Raw genomic sequence first — 14,775 nt, 5'->3', positions numbered from 1 at the left:
CCTGCCAGTTCTCCACTCCCGGAATGTGAACCGCCGTTATCGCCGGGACATGAGTCTCGGCCCAAGACAGAATGTCGGCCACTTCTCGAGCCGCTCGGGCACTCCTGGTGCCCCCTTGGTGGTTGATGTAGGCCACCGCCGTGGCATTGTCCGTCTGCACCCGAACCGGGCAGCCCTGCAGCCGGTCCGTCCAGCGATGAAGACAGAGCCTTATCGCACGCAATTCCAGAATGTTGATCGGGAGGGAAGACTCCCCCTCCGACCAGGTCCCCTGGGCGGACAGAACGCCCAGAACACCACCCCAGCCCGACAGGCTGGCATCCGTGGTGATTATCGTCCACGAGATCGGACGAAACGACTTGCCCCCGGACACCAACGGGGACTGGAGCCACCACAGAAGGTTTTCCCTGGTGCGATGACTCAACGAGATCTGAAGATCCAGAGATTGAGGTCGCCCGTCCCACTTGGACAGGATCTCCGCTTGGAGACCCCGCGTGTGAAACTGCGCGAAAGGAATCGCCTCGAAGGCCGAGACCATCAATCCCAGACATCTCATACACGTCCGCAGAGACGAGTGTGGAACGTCCCTGAGGGACCTGACTTCCTCCTGAAGAGTCCTGAGTTTGTCTTCCGGCAGGAAGACCTTCGCCTGCACCGAGTCCAGTATCATTCCCAGATAGGGGAGACGAACCGACGGACTCAGTGTCGACTTTGGAACATTTATCGTCCAACCAAACTCCTGCAGAGTTTGCATTGTGACAGACAGGTCCTTCTCCAGACCCTGTCTGGTCGCAGACCGAACCAGAATGTCGTCCAGATACCCCAGGACAGAAATGCCCTGGGCCCTCAATAATGCCAGAACCGGTGCAAGCACCTTGGTGAAGACCCGCGGAGCCGAGACCAAAGGGCAACGCCACGAACTGGTAGTGATCCTCCGCAATGGCAAATCGAAGGTATCTCTGATGACCCTCGAATATGGGGATGTGAAGGTACGCATCCTTCAAATCGATGGAGGCCATGAATTCCCCCGGAACCAGGGCAGCCACCACCGAGCGCAGGGATTCCATGCGGAACTTGCGAACCCGCACAGAGCGGTTCAGAGCCTTCAAGTCCAGAATCGGACGAACCTTGCCCTCCTTCCTGGGCACGGTGAACAGACTGGAATAAAACCCCCGAAATCTGTCCCGACGAGGCACCGGAACCACCACTCCCTGAGCCCTCAGGTCCCGCACCGCCAGGTGCAGATCCCGCAGGCGCTCTGGAGACAGTTGAAGATTTGAGGGAAAAAATCTGCTCTCCGGCCGAGAGAGAAACTCGATCTTGTAACCAGATCGAACGATTTCCAGAACCCATCTGTCCCGCACACGGGCCAACCAGGGCTGAAGAAAACCGAGCAAGCGTCCCCCCACCCCAAAACTGGGTGAGGGCGCCCCTTCAGGCCGAACTGTTATGGGCAGCCGGTCCGGATTGGCCGGACTTCTGTTTCCCAGACCAGGGCTTCTTCTGAGAGCCTTGGCCTTTGAACGGTTTGCCCTTGTAGTGCGGCCGAAAGGCACGAAAGGACCCCTGAGGGGGCCGAAAATTTGCATGCTTCTTCCCAGAAGCCCCCTTAGCCTTGGGGAAATGGGGCAAGAGAGTGCTCTTACCCCCGGTGATCCCCTTAATCAACACATCCAGGGACTCCCCAAAAAGGCGAGACCCATCATAAGGTAGATTGGCTAAGGTCTTACGTGAAGATTGGTCCACCGACCAACATTTCAACCAAACCAAGCGGCGAGACAACACCGCCACGCTGTGCACACGTGCAGCCAACGGAATCAAGTCCAGGTCCGCATCACACAGATACATGACACCCTGGTGGATCTGATCCACCATATCCAGGGTCGCCGCCGAGGCCGAATCGGCCACTAGGACGCGCCTAAGCATCTGCGTCCAACTTGCGATCGCCTGGGCCGCCATGAGAGAAGCAAACAGAGCCTTAAGCATAGAGCCCGTAACAGAATAAGTATGACGGGCAAGAGACTCCAGTCTCCTATCCGTGGCATCACGGAAAACAGGGGAACCCTCTGCAGGAATCGCAGTGGCTTTGCCCTCCTGAGAATCCATTGCCCCAGTAATGCCAGACAACCAAGGGTTAACTGCCCCCTTTTAGCAAGCGCGGCAAGCGCAGCCCACCGCACCACACTCAGGCACAATGAGACCCCCACAGGGAATATACAAACTGAGTACAGGCAATGGATAACAAGAACAGAAGGATAAAACCTGAGGAGACCCCGCTGCTCTCGATCGGTGTTCCAGGAGAGAGGAAGCGATGCTGCCAGGGCGCTCTATGTAAGCCTATGGAGGCTACAAGAAAATGGCCGCCGTGCATGTAAACCATGCGGCCGGAGCGGGCGCCGGTAAAATGGCGTCGTTTGGCGCCGAAAACGCCGCTCCACAGTGCATAAAAAACACACACATTACATCCCAATATAAGGATACATGTTAGATCGCCGCAGCGATCGCTGTATATGCCCAAACATGCCAAGAAAAAACATGCCCCACAGCACACAGCTCCTCACACTGCCCAGCCTGACACACACAGTGTCATACAGCTCCCCCCCCCCCCCCCTTGCAGCCCACAGCATGCAGCCGAGAGATAGGGAGACAAGCAGTGTGATTAAAGGCAGGTTACACAGTCCCAGACTGAGACCCCCCCAGACAGACAGGTCCCCACATAAATACACTTACCTCACATGGCGTGGGGAACCCGCACAGGCGAACAAGCCGCTGCACATGAGGCAGGGAGAGTCGCAATTCAAGACGCACATAATGGAGGTTAAGAAACCGCACAGCGTCCGGTGAGGTAGCCACCTCACCAATCATCCCTGCACCGAACAGGGATGGGTCGTTCACTGTGCCAGGAGCGTTACCTGGCTGAACGCTCGATGGCAGACTGGGAAGCCACTGACCCACGACCTGCGACCAGGGGGATCAGCCCGAGACCCAGTCCGCATGATCCTCTTCGTCCGAAGAACTAACTAATGCTGACAAAAATAACAGCTAAGTAAAGGTAGAGAGAAAACTCAAACAAAATATTAAAAAGAAGAAAGAGTCTGGGACAAAAAGTCCCAGCACAGAGAGAGCCAGCCACTCCTGACAAGCTAGACATTAAAACTGAGATATGGTTGCAGGAAGTAGGAGGGTATTGACTGAGGGGACCACCCCTTGAGGGTGGGATATGTTAAAGCTTTATTGTTAACATATTCTGTTGCCTAGCTACTCCTTCGGAGCAAAGTCTAATACCCCATATGTGACGAATATGAAGAGGCGGCGACTGTCGGAGGACGTAAGAGAAAAAACAATACACCCTCAAAGAGGACCAGGTCCTCTTAACAGCAGCCTGCAAAACCTTGCGGCCAAAGGAAGCATCTGCAGATGCCAAAACATCCACTTTTTTAGAACTTCATGAATGTGTGCACCGACGACCAATTGGATGCCTTGCGAACCTGCATCACTGATGTCTAATGAAGGCCCAGGAGGCACTGAGCGCCAAAATAGAATGCGCATTGACAGGGGAAGGAGGAACCCGACCCCTGATGGAATAGGCCTGAATTACCGTCTGTCTAATCCATCTGGAAATGGTCGTAGAGGAAAACAGACAACTCAGTCTGAGGCCAATCCGTGAGCACAAATAGTGAGTCTGACTTCCTAAAAGACTCAGGGAAGGCAACACAATGTCTTCATTCAAATGAAAATCAGAGACAAGTTGAGGAAGGGATGACGGACAGGGGCGAAGAACCAACTTATCACCACGCAATGTACTTCTTCCACGTATGATGGTAGATCTTCCTACAAGTAGATTTCCTAGCTTTTAACAGCGTTGAAATCACAAACGGAGACACAAACCTCTATCCATCAGCACCTGGTGTTCAACAGCCAAGCCGACAAAGCCAGCGACTGAAGTAGGATGGAAGATTGGTCCTTGGGACAGCAGGTTCTCCCTGAGAGGAAGCATAGCCCATTCGGTCAGAGTGTGCGACACCAGGGCAATGGTTGTAATGGCCTCATTGCCGAACCAGCCATGGTGTACATAATGCTGGCCACAGCCTCCGCCTTCCTGTCAGCTGGGTCCTTAAAGGCCAGGGACTCTTCAAACGGAATCATGGTTGCCTTATTTAATCCGGAAATCGGAGGGTCCACTACCAGTGGAACAGTTCACTTCTTAAAAAGGGACTCCTCATAGGGGTATCGCCTAGTAAATCGCTTAAGGACCCCAAGGGGATGCTTTGGTCGTCCCCACTCTTTAGTGACAATTCTGTAAAAATAGGAGGGGAAAGGGAACACCTTTTCCACTCTAGATGGCTTGAGTGCCAAATGGAACCTGCGTCCTCCATCTTTAAGGTCTTACGCGCAGCTACAATCAGTGCGTCAACCAGCGCTTTTTCGTACGTGGTTGCAGACAGATGAGGCAGGGGGAAGGCGTGGGGTGGGGGGGGGACGCTTTTTGCCAGCCTGTCGCCCAGAAACCACCTTCACCCGGGACACAAAGGACTCCAGGACCACTGTCAGTGCATCGGTGGATGGATGGGACCCAGAGGGCCCTGTAGCCTCAGAGAGAGGGGATCAGGTGGGGAGATGTGCTCCAAAGACTCCATGAGTCACCAGGGGGACCCCACAAAAAAGGGTAAAACATTGCTAAGGGACACCCCCACCGCTGCAGCAGCACCACTCGGTTGCCAGTAACAGAGCACCTAATCGATCCTCAGCAGAGAGGAAGAGGACCCCCACCAGATTCACCACCCAGTAGAAACCAGGCACCACAACCACTAGGAGAATCTGCACTGCACGTGCGGCGATCAGGAAATGAAAGAAGCCAGTAGTCAGCACCAATAGAAGAGAAGGGGTTTCCACCGCCAAAATCATCACCCAGAGGGCTCCATTGTCATGGCCGCCGCTATTTTCAATGGCAAACAATCGCCGGACTACACAAACATGGCGCCGTGCATTGAGCACACAGGCTACAAGAAAATGGCAGCCCCACGAGGCTCCCAGGGACCCAGGAGGGATCCTTAGGCCTCAGAAATCGGCACAGGCAGGAAGAGGTGGCCCTGGCAGGAGCCCCCAACAGGTATAGACCCCACCCCCCACAGCAGACTGGCGGCAGCGCAGCAACCTGCCCCCCTAGGCAGTGGACCAGGCCACCCCACAGCCCCAGCGTCAGTGAAGAGGGGGGGCGGATGGAGGGGTTTTTGGCCCACAGGGACCACCAGACCGATGAGGAGGATTCCTAACAGGAAGGAGGGGAACCCAGGAGTCTGACCGTCCCATGTAGGGGCCCACGTCCACCCCAAAACCCTCCAGGGTAGAGGGGGGACCGCTACTCACCATACCAGGAACCAGGCGGCACCACCCCAGACAGAACCCCAAGCCATCGAAATGGGGGGCTGTCAGCCAGGAGGAACACTGCGACTCTGGCCGAGACCTGGTCATATGCCACCTAGGGGTTTAACTTGCAGTCCAGCCCTCGCCGGTGGGGCTATGACGTGGCTGACCTAGCATGGTGCAGGGGGTCTACATGTGCTCGCTGGCCAGACTGGGGTGACCACTGAATCTAGATTATCCAGCCTGTCACCCAGTCCAGCAGTTGTCTGTAGATCTCACAGGGAAAAACCAGGAGAAAAAAATCTATCTAAAAAGAAAAAAATGTTACCAGGACCAGAGATCCCAGCAAGGAACTAGGTAGAAAAAACTGAGTACCTATAGCAGAGAGAGGGAGTATATCACCTGGGACTGCCCACAGGCGTAGCCAGAGTTTTTTTTCTTCCTAGTGTCCTACTCCTGTAGGGGGCAGTATAAGTCAATGGTTAAGAAGAGCAAGAGCGGTGTCCGTCAATGACCGAAATAAAAAATGTTTTTAGCCCAAGGGAACCATTGGCCTCCCATAGTGAAGCACAGACCCCTCCCATATGCAGAGCCCTAAAGTCTACCTATATAACTATTCAATGTTTTAAAGGGTTACTAAACCCAGGGCCCTGCATTTACTATAGCTGGTCTCCCACAGTACACGTATCATGGCAATGCAATTATTTTAGTAACTATAAACTGCTAAATACCTTTTCTCATCGACAGTATATAGCAGTCTTACTATCAGTGTCTTGTCCCCTTAGTTACAGTGAAGGGAACTTTTAAGGCATCAGCATGCCAAGACATTTTGGACAATTTCATGCTCCCAACTTTGTGAGAACAGTTTGGGGATGGCCCCTTCCTGTTCCAACATGACTGCACACCGGTGCACAAAGCAAGATCCATAAAGAGTTTGGGGTGGAGGAACTTGATTGGCCTGCACAGAGTCCTGACCTCAACCCGATAGAACACGCTTGGAATAAATTAGAGCGGAGACTGCGAGCCAGGCCTTCTCATCCAACATAAGTGCTTGACCTCGCAAACGCGCTTCTGGAAGAATGCTCAAACATTCCCAGACACTCTCCTAAACCTTATGGACAGCCTTCCTAGAAGAGTTGAAGCTGTTATAGCTGCAAAGAGTTGGCCAACTCAATATTGAGCCCTACGGACTTAGTCTGGGATGCCATTAAAATTCATGTGCGTGTAAAGACTGGCGTCCCAATACTTTTGAATGATCCTATGATGATATAAAACCATTTATTGAGATTAGTTTTTACTCTGTATCCAAAAGGCTTATTATTTTTTCATTTAAACAGGTAACCAGTAGCAGAAGACTAGATCCTCCTTCTTAAGTTTCCCTGCAGACAGGCTGGGAAAGAGCTGGGTCATGTGACAGCTGTATATCGATTAGGAAAAAAAAGGTACTTCGATATTCTTTTTTTTATTAAAATAAATTACAGTGCCATCATCCATAAACAGAAAGAGAAGAGACAATGTAAATTAACAACTTGCAGAAAAATCCCGTACCTGTACATCATTTTGCTGAAGTGGTTGTACCGGGATTACGTTGCAGCTGTAGGCATCAACCCGGTACCGTTTTTTTAGAGCCGACGGTTGGCTAACAACCGATGTGGCTAAGCAGCCGCTCGGCTTTTATTACAAGCAGCAGCAGGGGACGTCCCCCCACCTTCGCTAGAATTAGCTTTGATCGGGTATCCGATGTAGTAACCCGGAAGCGGCGCCACAACGTCATTTCCAGTTTACTCGGCAGCCATCGGCACCAGATTTACAAATCTAAAGTATTCAAAAACAAATTGGGCGTTTTGAATACTTTGAACTGCAGGGGAGGGATTTGGGGTCTTTTTAAACCCCAGATCCCTACCATAAAGAGTACCTGTCACGGCCTATTACTGTCACAAGGGATTCAGTGCTCAGATTCCTTGCAGTGCCATTCTCTGCTCAGAGCTGCCAAAAAATAAATAATAAATAGCAGCCAAATGTTTATCAACATTGCTCAGCCTGAGCAATAAATAGAAACATTGTATCATTTGATTCTTTTATTTAGATCAAAAGGGATGAATTTCAGTCTGAAGTCAGTTTAACTACTTAAAGACTAGGCCTTCTTCTGACACTTACAAGTTGAAATCAGTATTTTTTGCTAGTAAATTACTTAGAACCCCCCCCCCCCCCCCCCAAACACATAGATAGATAGACAGACAGACAGACAGACAGACAGACAGACAGACAGACAGACAGACAGACAGACAGACAGACAGACAGACAGACAGACAGACAGACAGACAGACGATTTTTTTTTTTTTTTTTTTTTTTTTGCAGAGGCCCTAGAGAACAAAATGGTGATCATTGCAATCTTTTATGTCACACTGTATTTGCGCAGAAGTCTTTCAAATGCAGTTTTTTGGGGAAAAAATACACTTTGTATTTAAATTTAAAAAATTAACTTGTAAACACAGCAGACTGTTGTTCTCTTTAGAATGATCACAGAGAGCCTGTGATCCTCCTATTTAGGGTCACAGGTCTCTGTGTTGAGTCCAGAAGTATCTCCCCATCAGAGTTAGAAAACTCTCCCCTAGGCTCACACTTAACCCTTTGATCACCCCTGGGTTAACCCCTTCCCTGCTAGTGTTATTTTTACAGTAACAGTGCATATTTATAGCACTGATTATTATTATTATATAGGATCACGTCTCTATGGTCATCTCAGAAGCCACGCCCCCCCCCCCCCCAGTTAGAATCACTCCCCTAGGCTCACAATTAAACCCTTGATTACCCACATGGTAAACCCCTTCTCTGCCAATGCCATTATTACAGTAACATGTGCATATTTTCACTGATCCCCTCAAAAGTGTCATAAATGTCAGTCAGGGGTCCGATCTGTCCGCTGCAATGTCGCAGTCCTACTAGAAAAATAGCAAATCGCTGCCATTACTAGAAAAAAAAATAAAAAATGACAAATCTTTCCCGTAGTTAATAGACGCGATAACTTTTGCGCAAACCAATCAAAATACGCTTATTGCGATTTTTTTTTTACCAAAAATATGTAGCAGAAAACAAATTGGTCTAAAATGTTAAAAGATTTAGATTTTTACTTTTTTTTTTGGGGGGGGGAATGTTATATAGCAGAATGTGAAAAATATTGGTTTATTTTCAGAATTGTCGCTCTTTTTTTGTTTATAGCGCAAAAAATAAAGATCGCAACAGGTGATCAAATACCAGCAAAAGAAAGCTCTATTTGTGGGGGAAAAATGACACCAATTTTATTTTAGGTACAGCGTCGCACGACCGCACAATTGTCCGTTAAAGTAGCGCAGTGCCGAATTGCAAAATATGGCCTGGGCATTTAGGGGACAAATTCTTCCGGCCCAGAAGTGGTTAAGGAGTGTACTGTGTACAGAGTGCAGAGTTAAGGAGTGTACTGTGTACAGAGTGCAGAGTTAAGGAGTGTACTGTGTACAGAGTGCAGAGTTAAGGAGTGTACTGTGTACAGAGTGCAGAGTTAAGGAGTGTACTGTGTACAGAGTGCAGAGTTAAAGCGGAGTTCCACCCAAAAGTGGAACTTCTGCTTTAAATAGTCCTAACCCCCTGACATGCCACATTTGGCATGTTATTTTTTTGGGGGGGGCGGGTACCTAGTTTTGACAGGTACCCGCTCCCACTTCCGCTCGGAGCGCCCTGAGCGGAAGTTCTCCTCTTTCCCTCCCTCCCTGCAATCTTTTGGGACATGTCAGAGGTCCCAGAAGATTGCCAGCCAATCACGACGCATAGCGCAACTCGCGCATGCGCAGTGCGTACCCGGCTGTGAAGCCGCAAACTGTCACAGCCGGGTGCCCACATCAGTGATGCCGGCGCCGCAGAGCAGAGAGGGAGAAGATGGCGCATCGCTGGACCGTGGGAAAGGTGAGTGGGCGGTTAGGCTGGAACTCCGCTTTAAGGAGTGTACTGTGTACTTGCAGGGAGATCATTGGTCGTCATCTGTCCCTGCCATCAGTGCATGCAGGGCAGGCAGTTATATGTAAGAGCCGTGAGCCTCCAAGAGGAAAGCTGTCCTTGTAAACACAGAAGGCTTCTGTGTTTACAAGTGATAGTGGTGAGCGGGGGGGAGCAGATGGTGAGAGCCAGGAGGTGGAGGAATAGAGTTCCACCACCTTCTGGGGAAAAAAAAAAGCCCTTGGCTGCATAAAATGGCCTGGAGGGCCGAATTGGGCCCCCAGGCCTTGTGTCTGACATGTGCTCTAGGGGCTCCGCTTTAAAAATATATATGTTTGGGGTTTTCAAGTTATTTCCTAGCAAACAAAATGCAGAATGTTACATGTATAAGAGAAATGTGAGAACTGGCCTGGGGGTAGAGTGGTTAATGATAAAGGTGTGTACAATGGAAAGTGCGGATCAAACACTAAATATCAATACATGAGTTAGCCATGTACAGTCATCAGGACTTTTTTTAAAAAAATCTTTTTCAGACTCCTTTAAAGTATACTTTGCGTGCACAATATTGTGTCACTTCCCTAATTCTGATTACATCTAGGAAGGGCTATTCAAGTGAGGCAGAGAGTGAGCACAGGACACCTCCAGCAATACATGTGACACTATCATTCTGGCAGTACAGGTCAACAGACTAAACGTCATTGGTGGTTTTACTTCTGCCACCCTTTGCTCTGTATTTATACCCCCTCCCAACCCCATCTGATCATCTATGGGGCTATTACGTCCGTATATAGAGCCTACTCTCCCTGGGTATGACACCCCCCCCCCCCACCCATTGATAATTACTATTCCCAGGTAAGAGATGCCCTTCCTACACAATCCCAACCCAATGTAGAATATTTCCGGTAAAGGACCCGACCCTGGAGCTATGTGGTCTCTGCCACTCATTTGCCACCTTTCCCATGCTCAAACCCCTCCCCTGCCCCGGTGGCCCCCACTCAGAGACCTTACCACTCTGGCATGCAGAAACACAGACCATCCCCCTTTAGCATCCCTAGGGATTTATAACCTCACTAGTTTACAAACTCTTCCCTTAGCAAATGTAAGCTCCCTAGCCCATAGACTGTCCTCCTGAGGGTAAGTATCCTGTAGAATCACCCCCCCCCTCCCCCCTAGTGTATGTAACCTTGCACATTCACCTACACTGGGCTATGTAACCTCCTCTCCATACAGCCACCCCACTCATACAGTATGTAGCCTCCCCTCCCCATGGAATATGTAATCTCTCTCTCCCATAGCCCCAAGGCATAGTCTCACGAATGGGTTATGCAGCCCTTCCTCCAAAGAAATGTAACCTACTCTGCCAATAGATCCTCTATCCTTAGGGTATATAACCTACCACACCCACAGACCCTCCCCTTGGGGTACAAGGCCTACCTCGCCCAAAGCCCCTTTCCTGAGGGGGGGGGGGGGGGGTATGTAAATCTCTCCTCCCCCTTTAGACCCGCCCTCTGAAGTATGTAGCCTCTCCTTCCATTAGGCCCTCCCCCTAGCACATGTAATCCCTCCCACTCATAGACTTTCCAACATATGTATGGGGTAGGCTACATTCCCATAGAAATATAACCTCCTCTGCCAATTAAAAGTATGTAACCTTCCCCACCCACATACCCTCCCCCTGGTGTACCTAGCCTTCCCGCCCACAACTCCTCTCCTGGGATATGTCACATATCCCACTCCCGAAGCCCCTTCTTTCTGGGGTATGTGCCCTTCCCAACCCAGAGCTCCATCCCTGGGATATGCCACATACCCCACCCAAAGTCCCTCCTCCTGGAGTATGTGCCCTCCCCTACCCAGAGCTCCATCCCTGGGATATGCCACATACCCCACCCAAAGTCCCTCCTCCTGGGGTATGTGCCCTCCCCTACCCAGAGCTCCATCCCTGGGATATGCCACATACCCCACCAAAGTTCCTCCTCTTGGGGTATGTGCCCTCCCCAACCCAGAGCTCCTCCCCTGGGATATGTCACCTGCCCCAACCAAATACCCTCCTTCTGGGGTATGTGCCCTCCACAACCCAGAGCTCCTCCCCTGGGATATGTCACCTGCCCCAACCAAATACCCTCCTCCTGGGGTATGTGCCCCCCCCCCCATCTTTAGGCACACTCCCTGGTGTATGTAACCTTCCCCACCTGTAGACCCGGGCCCCCTGGGGTATTTAACCTCCCCACCTGTAGATCCACGCTCCCTGGCATATGTAACCTCCCCCACCTGTAGACCCGTGCCCCCTGGGGTATGTAATCTCCCCTACATGTAAACCCACCCCCCTGGGGTATGTAACCTCTCCAACACGTAGACCCACCCCCTGGGGTATGTAAATTCCCCTACCTGTAGACCCACCCCCTGGGGTATGTAAATTCCCCTACCTGTAGACCCACCCCCTGGGTCTGTAACCCTGCCACCCGTAGACCCGCCCCCTGGGGTATGTAACCTCTCCCACCTGTAGACCTGCACCCCCTGGGGTATGTAACTCCCTCCCTGCAGACCAGGCCTCTGGGGTATGTACCCTCCCCCACCTGTAGACCAGCCTCCCTAGGGGTATGTTACCTCCCCCACCTGTAGACCAGCCCCCCTGGGGGGGGTAGGTTACCTCCCCCACCTGTAGACCAGCCCCTCTGGGGGGGTAGGTTACCTCCCCCACCTGTAGACCAGCCCCTCTGGGGGGGTAGGTTACCTCCCCCACCTGTAGACCAGCCCCCTGGGGGGGGGGGCATGTAGACTAGACCCCTGGGGGAGTATGCTACCTCCCCTACCTGTAGACCAGACCCCTGGGGCGGTATGCTACCTCCCCTACCTGTAGACCAGCCCCCTGGGGGAAGCATGTTACCTCCCCCACCTGTAGACCAGCCCCCTGGGGGAAGCATGTTCCCTCCCCCACCTGTAGACCAGCCTCCCTGGGGGTTATGTTACCTCCCCCATCCGTAGACCAGCCCCCCTGGGGGGTATGTTACCTCCCCACCTGTAGACTAGCCCCCTGGGGGGGTCATGAAGAGTAGCCCCCTGGGGGGGCATGTTACCTCCCCCACCTGTAGACCAGCCCCCTGTGGGAAGCATGTTACCTCCCCCACCTGTAGACCAGCCTCCCTGGGGGGTATGTTACCTCCCCACCCGTAGACCAGCCCCCCTGGGGGGGAATGTTACCTCCCCCACCTGTAGACTAGCCCCCGGGGGGGGGTCATGAAGACTAGCCCCCTGGGGGGGGGCATGTAGACTAGCCCCCTGGGGGGGGGCATGTTACCTCCCCCACCTGTAGACCAGCCCCCTGGGGGGGGGGGGCATGTAGACTAGACCCCTGGGGGGGTATGCTACCTCCCCTACCTGTAGACCAGACCCCTGGAGGGGTATGCTACCTCCCCTACCTGTAGACCAGCCCCCTGGGGGAAGCATGTTACCTCCCCCACCTGTAGACCAGCCTCCCTGGGGGGTATGTTGCCCGCCCAACCGTAGACCAGCCCCCCTGGGGGGTATGTTACCTCCCCCACCCGTAGACCAGCCCCCCTGGGGGGGAATGTTACCTCCCCCACCTGTAGACTAGCCCCCGGGGGGAGGGGGGGTCATGAAGACTAGCCCCCTGGGGGGGGCATGTAGACTAGCCCCCTGGGGGAAGCATGTTACCTCCCCCACCTGTAGACCAGCCCCCTGGGGGGGGGCATGTAGACTAGACCCCTGGGGGGGTATGCTACCTCCCCCACCTGTAGACCCGCCCCCCGGGGGGATGTTTCATCCCCCACCTGTAGACCCGCCCCCCGGGGGGGATGTTTCATCCCCCACCTGTAGACCCGCCCCCCGGAGGGGGGGATGTTTCATCCCCCACCTGTAGACCCGCCCCCCGGAGGGGGGGATGTTTCATCCCCCACCTGTAGACCCGCCCCCCGGGGGGGGGGGATGTTTCATCCCCCACCTGTAGACCCGCCTCTGGGGGGTATGATACCTCCCCCACCTGTAGACCCGCCCCCTGGGGGTATGATACCTCCCCCCACCTGTAAACCTGCCCCCTGGGGGTATGATACCTCCCCCCACCTGTAAACCCGCCCCCTGGGGGTATGATACCTCCCCCCACCTGTAAACCCACCCCCTGGGGGGTATGATACCTCCCCCACCTGTAGACCCGCCCCTGGGGGGTATGATACCTCCCCCACCTGTAAACCCGCCCCCTGGGGGGTATGATACCTCCCCCACCTGTAAACCCGCCCCCTGGGGGGTATGTTGCCCCCCCCAACCTGCATACCCGCCCCTTGGGAGTATGTTCCCTCCCCCACCTGTAGATCCACCCCTTGGGAGTATGTTCCCTCCCCCACCTGTAGTTCCGCCCCTTGGGGGTATGTAACCTCCCCAACCTGTAGACCCACCCCTTGGGGAATGTACCTTCCCCCACCTACAGTCCCTCCCCCCCCCAGTACAGACCTCCCCTTCACCAGTAATGTCATCTCCTCTCTTCCTGCTCTAGCTCCAACTTTCCAGCAACAACGCACCCACCCCCATGTGCAGACCAATAAGCCCCTCCCACAGCCCGCATAGACCACGCCCCCAGCTGCTCCCTCCCCACAGGCAGGTCCTGTCCCTCGTGTGACCCGTCAGGCAGTGCACACCCTCCCCCCGCCCACAGTGCGCAACCCCCGCGCCCCTCCCTCCTCCTGCTCATCATCCCGGTCCCGCTCTCACCTCGCCTCTCTCCCCGGACATGTCTCCCCGCACATTCCCGCGAGATGTGTGCTCTCTCGCGAGAGATATGGCGGCGGCGCGCGCACCTAGCAACAACAATCCCACCAACAAGGAGGGGGCGTGACTCTCCACCCCGCCCACCAACGGGGACAACCACACATGCCAGACCTGCCACGGTCTTTCCGGGCGAAACACGCCCACCCGGAGGGCGGGGCTGCACCTGCTCGAGCATCCAACACGTGAGCGGGCGGGAGAATATCAACAATGAGTAGAGCCTGGGAACATGGAAGGGAGGAGGTTCTACATATACAGAGGGAGTGCAATATAGAGAGAGCGATACACACACACACACACACACACACACACACACACACACACACACACACACGGAGTGCAATATAGAGAGAGCGAGAAATATATACAGAGATTTGTACAATGTGTAATATATAGGGAGACTCCAAGATTTGCCACAGGGAGAGTGTGCAAGATAGAGAGCAATACCCAGAGAGAGACCCGGGGCAACGCCCAAAGAGCGCCACGCACGGAGAGCGCACCGCCCACAGAGCGCCAAGCGCAGGCAGCGCACTGCCCACAGAGCGCCACGCACGGAAAGCGCCAACGCCAACAGAGCGCTACCCACAGGCAGTGCAACGCCCACAGAGCGCCACGCACAGGCAGTGCAACGCCCACAGAGCGCCACGCACGGGCAGCGCACCGCCTACA

The 14,775-nt window shown here is 53.5% G+C and overlaps 1 protein-coding gene across 2 annotated transcripts in view; it reads right to left on the bottom strand.

The window, feature by feature from the left end:
- ZZZ3 (zinc finger ZZ-type containing 3) overlaps positions 1 to 14,775 on the bottom strand; it is a 146,770-nt gene that overhangs the window by 113,190 nt on the left and 18,805 nt on the right. Inside the window, exon 1 of one of the 2 annotated variants that reach the window (XM_082265145.1) lies at positions 14,053 to 14,147. The exons of the other annotated variant lie outside the window; for it this stretch is intronic. The gene's annotated coding sequence lies outside the window, so the exon portion shown is untranslated. Of the gene's footprint in view, positions 1 to 14,052; positions 14,148 to 14,775 lie in introns of those variants that run through there. 2 annotated transcript variants of the gene reach the window in all.

Source organism: Pelophylax lessonae (genome assembly GCF_965119305.1).
Source record: "Pelophylax lessonae genome assembly, chromosome: 8".
In the NCBI taxonomy this organism is placed as follows: Eukaryota; Metazoa; Chordata; class Amphibia; order Anura; family Ranidae; genus Pelophylax; species Pelophylax lessonae.
This window is presented reverse-complemented; position numbering and strand designations above follow the sequence as displayed.